This window comes from Tenrec ecaudatus, assembly GCF_050624435.1.
Source record: "Tenrec ecaudatus isolate mTenEca1 chromosome 9 unlocalized genomic scaffold, mTenEca1.hap1 SUPER_9_unloc_3, whole genome shotgun sequence".
Taxonomy (NCBI): Eukaryota; Metazoa; Chordata; class Mammalia; order Afrosoricida; family Tenrecidae; genus Tenrec; species Tenrec ecaudatus.
In genome coordinates, this window is record NW_027457622.1 from 1,145,715 (window position 1) to 1,152,711 (window position 6,997).

The window sequence follows — 6,997 nt, forward strand, 5'->3', positions numbered from 1 at the left end:
CAAGAGCACCCTATATGGCAATGTCCTTGCTTATTGATGTATCGGGGTGATGGTTTCAGCTTTCAACTCTATAGGGCACTTATACATGCTCATAATTCACATTCATGAATGCAGTTCTGGTCTACATCAGGTATAAATAAGAGATAACCTCGAGAACTTGACAGAGCCACACACCAGGATAGCTCCGCTGCTCATCTCAAATGTGGTCTGGAATCCTGATGGCTAGTGGTGGATGTATCTCATGATGTGGGTTGACAGCTGGTCATGACGGGTACAGATGTATCCATTTATACACGACCCCTATAATTTCTCTCACTTCATAGATGAGATCTGACACAATCAGCTTCTCATGGAATAATACAGATCATTCAAGGGGGCCATTCCTCTGTGTCTGTGATGAGGTATAGTGATTTTTCACTGATTCACTGTGGTGGGTGTGGGGTAAGTCTTACTCATTTTACTGTATCATCCTCAATATTACTATACATGTAATGAGTGTGTTTTCATAAATAGTCAGCTATTTCTTCCATGAACTTCTATTTTTTTACTCATTTAAAATAATGTATACCAAAATGTTATTTTAATAGGCATAAAATTTTCTTATTTCCTCTCCTCACATAAAAACCAGCCTACAAAATATTTTATAAGAAAAATTGAAAAGCAATCAATTAAATAATATAAAATATGTAAAGTATTCAGAAAACATACAAAACCAAGCAATACATTCTTTAAAATATAATGAAATATTATTTTATCATAAGTCTGATAGAACTCCCCAAGTAAATTTAATAATTTTGCAAGATGTATTAAAGACAGATTAACAAGATTAACATAAGTTGTAAATTTTAATGTAAAAATGATATCAGTGTTGTGAAAAAGATTAGTGAGAGCCCATAAGATTAGGACATATCTCTCCAAACTCAGATAATTTTCTAGTATACAGTACCTATTTTCTGGGGCGGAGGGTGTGGGAATCCTTCCTTGCTGAATAGTCCTAAAACAATTCAAGTGCTCAGGGCTCGAGGAAACTTAGTAACCATTGGATACACTTCATTTCAAGGCCAGGGAACTGGTTTCTCAGGTTTCAGCTTGAAGAACCTAGGGACTGAGAATAGGGTTGATCAAATGTAGATCAGTTTCCCAGTTCTGGGTGATGAAACATCCTATACTATCAGTCCATTCATCCCTCTATAATGTGTAGTCACGTGGAGATGACCACAACTTTCTGCCCACGTACAAACTCTAGGCCTTCTCTGGATACCTGCCCCTCCATTTCTACTCTGGACCCCTGCTCTGTCTCTCTTGGACTGTCTCCTCCTCTCTGAGTCAGGCACCTGCTTCTTATTTTGCAACATGAGCCATGGGTGCACTGATGCTAGGAGTCCGTGCATGCACCATCAGAGAACTGAAGTGAATTGGCATATCAAATGCCATCCGAAATCTAGAGGAGGTCTATTCAGATGGGAACAACTGTGTTCTGCTTACCGGAATCAGAAGCTACTAAACACATGTTTTTGATAAAACAAAAACATAAATTAAAGTTTTATAAATTGCTAGAGAGAGTACTGTTTACTGAGACAGTGAGAAAGTTCTGGGGCCAGTCATTAGTGGAGCCCCGAACTTTGTGAGCTTTGAGTATAAAACCCCTCCAGATTTTCAAGTGAACATTCAAAATAAGCCCTGTGTTTCAGACACTGGAGGGAGAGACTTTTATCAACTCAAAAGATTTCTCACCAGAGAAAGGTCAAATCCATTGACTTTTCATAGCTGGAGGTAAAATATTTCCCCTATCAACCAGACACCCCTTATCCTACCCATGAGACCTACGTGCGAAGGTATCGTGAACAGATATTAAAAGTTCAAACATAAAGGAGATTTTGCAATGAAGGAAAGGAGCATGGACAGGCCAAACTATAAACTACACCACAGGCATGAAGGTCAGAGCCTTACTGCCCAGGTGATATAAAAGGTTCAGACTCAATCAGAAGAACACACAGAAACTCCCTGTTCTCCCACTTCATCACCATGTAGATTCCCAGCATAACAATCCTGCATTACAATTTAGAATGGGAAGAATCTGCTCCCCTGAGGAGAAAAAAAAACCAAAACAAAGCAAATGACATATAGCAAACACTTCTATGGTCTAACTCTTCCAGGTTATCATGAATCCCCATAAAACGTAGTTCTGAGAACAGGGTGAAAAATGTTCATACCTCGAGGAAACACTAAGATAAATTGTCATTTATCTGAGTACATCCATCTCATTTGTAGACTGATTTTCTGTGTTGCCATATCTCAAATTTAACTCATTATTCGTATTGAACGTTTTCAAATTTTATTTTATGTTGAAAACTGAACTGAGTATTTTTTCAATCTCTGAACCTATTAATATTCTTTGTTAAATCGCTGTAGCTTGTCCAGTAGAAGTGCGCAGGACACACGGGTCTGGAAATGGAGTGCTGTTTGAATCAGAGTCCTTCTTCCTAGAAGAGGAGACCGTGGGACAAAATTATCTGCAGAGCACATTGAAATCTGCAAACTAAGAGTGAGGAGATGACCATGATGGATGCATGGATTGTGATAAGAGTTGTACGAGCCCCCAATAAATTGATTTTTTAAAAAGAAGAAAAGAAATGTCTAGGAAATAGTGATGATGACATACGTACAAATTATCTTGATACAATTGATGAGTGGGTACAAGAACTATAAGAGCCTTCAAAATGTTTTGTTTTCTTCAAATAGTGAGGACACTTAAGAGATGATCACATTCTAATAGAGAGTAAGTGAAGTGTAGCAATGAATACAGAAAACAGAAATGACAATTAATTAATTTCAAAATATAATGAAAGTAGTATATGAAGCCATAAGGTTCAGGAAAATCTTCCAAGTTTAAAAGGCAAAATGAAAATTATTTATGATTCCACTAAGTAGTATCATAAAGAGCAAACTTGCCATTATCCAAAACAGTTGACTAGACTAGAACTCAGATTAGGAGCACCAGGAGGAAACATGTGTTTAATATCTGTTAGGGAGAGTCCAGACTGCATCACTGATATGTTGTTTTGTATATGTATCGTCCATTTTGACTACAGGTCACCCTTTGTAGAGACTGGAACTGCCCCCATAGGGATCTCTAAACTGTAATCTTTTTGGACATAGATTGTGAGTTTAATTGTGCAAGGAGCCAGCTGGTGGGTGGTACCTGCTCACCTTTCAAATAGCATCCACGATCGTGAACTTTGTGGCACCAGGGATTGCTACATCATCACTTACAAATATGTAGAGAAACACAGTTTACAACAACTATTAATTGACATGTATAATATTTAACTGTAAGCAAGGGTTTTTCCATCTCAATCCTCTCCTCCACCTAATCTGGGCTGAGAACAGTAACCTCTATCAACAGTTTCTGAGCTACGAGCCGGAATAAAGGGAGAACATGCTTTCTGTGACGTTCATAAAGATGACTTCATTATTTTCATTCCTCTTTTTATTTAGTACTGTTACACCTGTCTTACATTCCTATTCATGCTTATGCAAAATGAACCACATAGTAGATTTCAACAGATGAAAATGTTTTTCTCTATTATACTATTATTTATGAAAGTGCTTATTAAGAGAACATGTGTTCACAATCTATTTAATAAAGAGTTGTTGGTCCTAGTTTGAAGACAAAAAAGAAATTACCTACCTTTGCCATGTTCACACTCAAAATCCAACATTCATTATAAAATACATAATCAATAGAAAATGTAGACAAGAGCCTTGAATGACTTCAGGGTATGTAATAAAATTCCCAGAAAAGGATAGAGGCATCGGTCTTAAACAGAATTGGAAGTTGTCTCACATCTGAACGTCAGTAGTTTGAGAAATACCCAACTCACCATTATCAATAGGAGAAATATATCCCAAACATCGATAGGTATGGTAAGAGGGAAAATAAAATAAAAATCTAGGTTTTCTATATAAGAATCTATCAAGAGTGTACCAGGCCTAAGAATGGCCTGCCATTTTGTCAAACTACAGTGGACACAAAAGGCCACGGAACCCATCGCCTAAATTATGCAGAGATATCAAGCCAAAAGAGGAGCCCCCACTTAAAATGAGGAGCACAAGAAATAGTCTGTCATCTCTAAAGGAGAATTTTCCAATTAGAACACCGAAATGGCAATGGTGAACCTTCCTTGAAATGCACAATGGTTAATATATTTCTGCCCAACATACTCACCCTTCTCTTTCCCTCAGGATCATAAAGCAATCTTCCAAAAGTTGTGAAAAAAAAGAAATCTGGTTATTTTTAATTAAATTTCTCAGTGAACTATTTGAAATCCAATTATCCTCTTTTCATAGATTAAAAGTTCTTCTCTCTTCCCTGGCATCCTCAGAATGGTATGATTCACCTTTAAAATAGAGTGCCAAGAAGTCATTTCTTGACAATATTTGAAAAAAGATTAAGATTTCCTTTTCTATCATTTTCAGCCAGTAATTAATACAGTAATTCCTCCTGTCATCATTTAAATCCAAGGAATATATAGAGATAATAGTGTATAAGTTTATTAGCTCCAAAAAATATATTGACTTAATTCTGGAAAATTACATGTTACTACTGAAAATGTTCTCTGACGGAAATCAATTTAATAATAAGGAAAAGCCACCATTCCTGGCAGGTATAGGGCAGCTATGGGAGGGTCTCAATGAATGACAGCTAATATCATTCCAAATTTCTGAACAATGCCAAGTATAAGAATTTAAAAATAATTACCAAGCAATCCTATTTAATAAGTAGCCTACTTATATCAGAGTATAAACTACTGTTCACTTTGCATGAGGCAAGGTAAATAATTTCTAACAAAAGCTGCCTCTGCAATTATTATATTAGAAATAATTAATATGAAAAAATATAAATAGGTCCTAGTAAGTGGCAAAATATTTCCAAGACAAAGTTTTATAACAAAAATAAGGGATGGTGGGCACATTTAATATAAATACTGAACATATTGTGATGGAATTCTAATAATGCTGGCTTTTGAGAATAACATACTTTATTGAATGAGACTTTTTTTGAAAATTTGGGGTCAATTCTTCAGTTACTTAAACTGTTCTACTTGAAGACTAAAAACATGTGGTTGGATATACAAAATAGTTATCAACACAGGTAATTTTAAAGAGCAAAACATGCATCAAATGAAATTTCTGAAGTTACATTCTCACTTCAGGATCGTGTGCCATATGCACCTTTTTCCAACTTTGGCTTAAAATATCTACAAGACTGTGGTCTTCGAGGCCTTGCTCCATCTGCCAGTTCTTTCTGATCCTCAGGAGACAGTAGATGATACCGCATTCCATTCATCACCATCTTAAGGCACTCAGGATTGTCTTGAATGAGGGATTCAAATGGGATGGTTTTACATAAGAAATTTTTTTGAGATAAGAGGAAATCTGACGTTAGCAAGGACATCCACCATAAAAGGCTGGCGATTCGGCGCATCATGTCTCAGCCACCTGACGGCAGCATCATAAACCTCCTCCTCTGCGCTCACGGTCAGGGAGTCCTGGTTGAGCAGACTTGTTACTAGCTCAGCATCAAGGTGGAGAAACTCCTCAGTTTTGGAAACATCAGGGAAATTATGGTCAATAAAGGCATCTGCAGTGGCTTTCAACTCAGGACAGTCTAGACGCTCTGCTAGAATGCTTAGACCGAGACAGTTTGAAGCATCCACTTGCTCTTTCAAAAAATCAACACACATGTTCTTCACAGGTTCCATCTGGTACTGGTTTGCGGCATCCAACAGAGACTGCACATTGTTGGTATTCACAGAAACCCTGGCAGTGTAAGCAAATTCCACCAGGTGTTCAATAACGTCAGGGTCTGCGTCTTTGAGTTCTACTTCAGAGGATTTTGATTCGAGCATGCCAGTTGTGAACATGACATTAAAAACTGGGCTGGCTGCAGCCAAGACCACACGATGAGCAGGGATCTCTCTTTCCTGGACCACGAGAATCACATCGCAAAAAGTTCTCTGCTTTCGCATGCCATTCATGACTGCCATGGAGCCCACCAGAAATTTCGCTTCTTCCCAAGTGTCAGGTTTCTTCTTGGTCTTTCTCTTGCTGCTCTGTGACACCCTGGAGCCTAACATCCTCCCTGAGCTCGACTCTTGTCTGAGGCTCTCCGGGCTTGGTGCAGATTGTGGACTGCAGACTGCGTTCCGGCAGGGGTCCCTTCTGTGTGGGCCGAATGCTGAGGGCAGGCTGACTGTGGAGGGGGCGGCGGCTCACCCTCTACAGAAACACCAGGCTGGGCTGTGTGGTTCCGGCAGCAGCTCCAGGGCAAGCTAGGCTGCATCCGGGACAGAGCTGTAGCAAGGTGGTGGATGAGCCTAGGATTCCGAAAACAAGACATTTTTTGGTAGGGAAGAAAAAAATGCTAACATAGAGAGAAAAATAAAAATTCTTCTATCCATTAAAAAAGATGATTTGGACACATACCAGAGGGACTCCGTAGAACCCAGTCAAGGAGCGTTGCTTAGAGGGAAATTCACCACTGCTGGAACATAGGAGGAACATCACAAAGGTAAGTAGCCACAGACCCATGGGGTTTTGAGGGCTTTTGGCACAGCTCAGTGGAAGCCTGCTGGGGCGTGACCTTGGCCCCGCCACTCTATCTGCTGGAGCAGGGACCATCTGGAGCCTGTAGTGGGGATTGGTCTCAACACAGCCACAGTATGCTTTCACCTGCCTCAGGGCTTGGACAGGACCCGTGCAGCTCCACCTGTAGGGATCAGGGTTCAGCTACACTGTTGCTTCTGCTTACATCTCTGCTCTCTGTTCCTCCACAGCTCTAGAAGGCTGTTCAGGGGCTTTTTCACAGCACAGCCACAGCTTGCCACTTCTGCGTCTGGGCAGGGACTAAACCCATACCCTTGCAGCTCCACTGGCAGGGATCAGGGTTCAGCTACATTGTTGCTTTTGTTTATATCTCTGTCTCTGTCCCCCA

The 6,997-nt window shown here is 39.6% G+C and overlaps 1 pseudogene; it reads right to left on the reverse strand.

Moving 5' to 3' along the window:
- Positions 1 to 5,212: 5,212 nt before the first annotated feature.
- LOC142435912 (kelch-like protein 7 pseudogene) lies at positions 5,213 to 6,140 on the reverse strand (annotated as a pseudogene).
- Between the last annotated feature and the right edge of the window lie 857 nt (positions 6,141 to 6,997).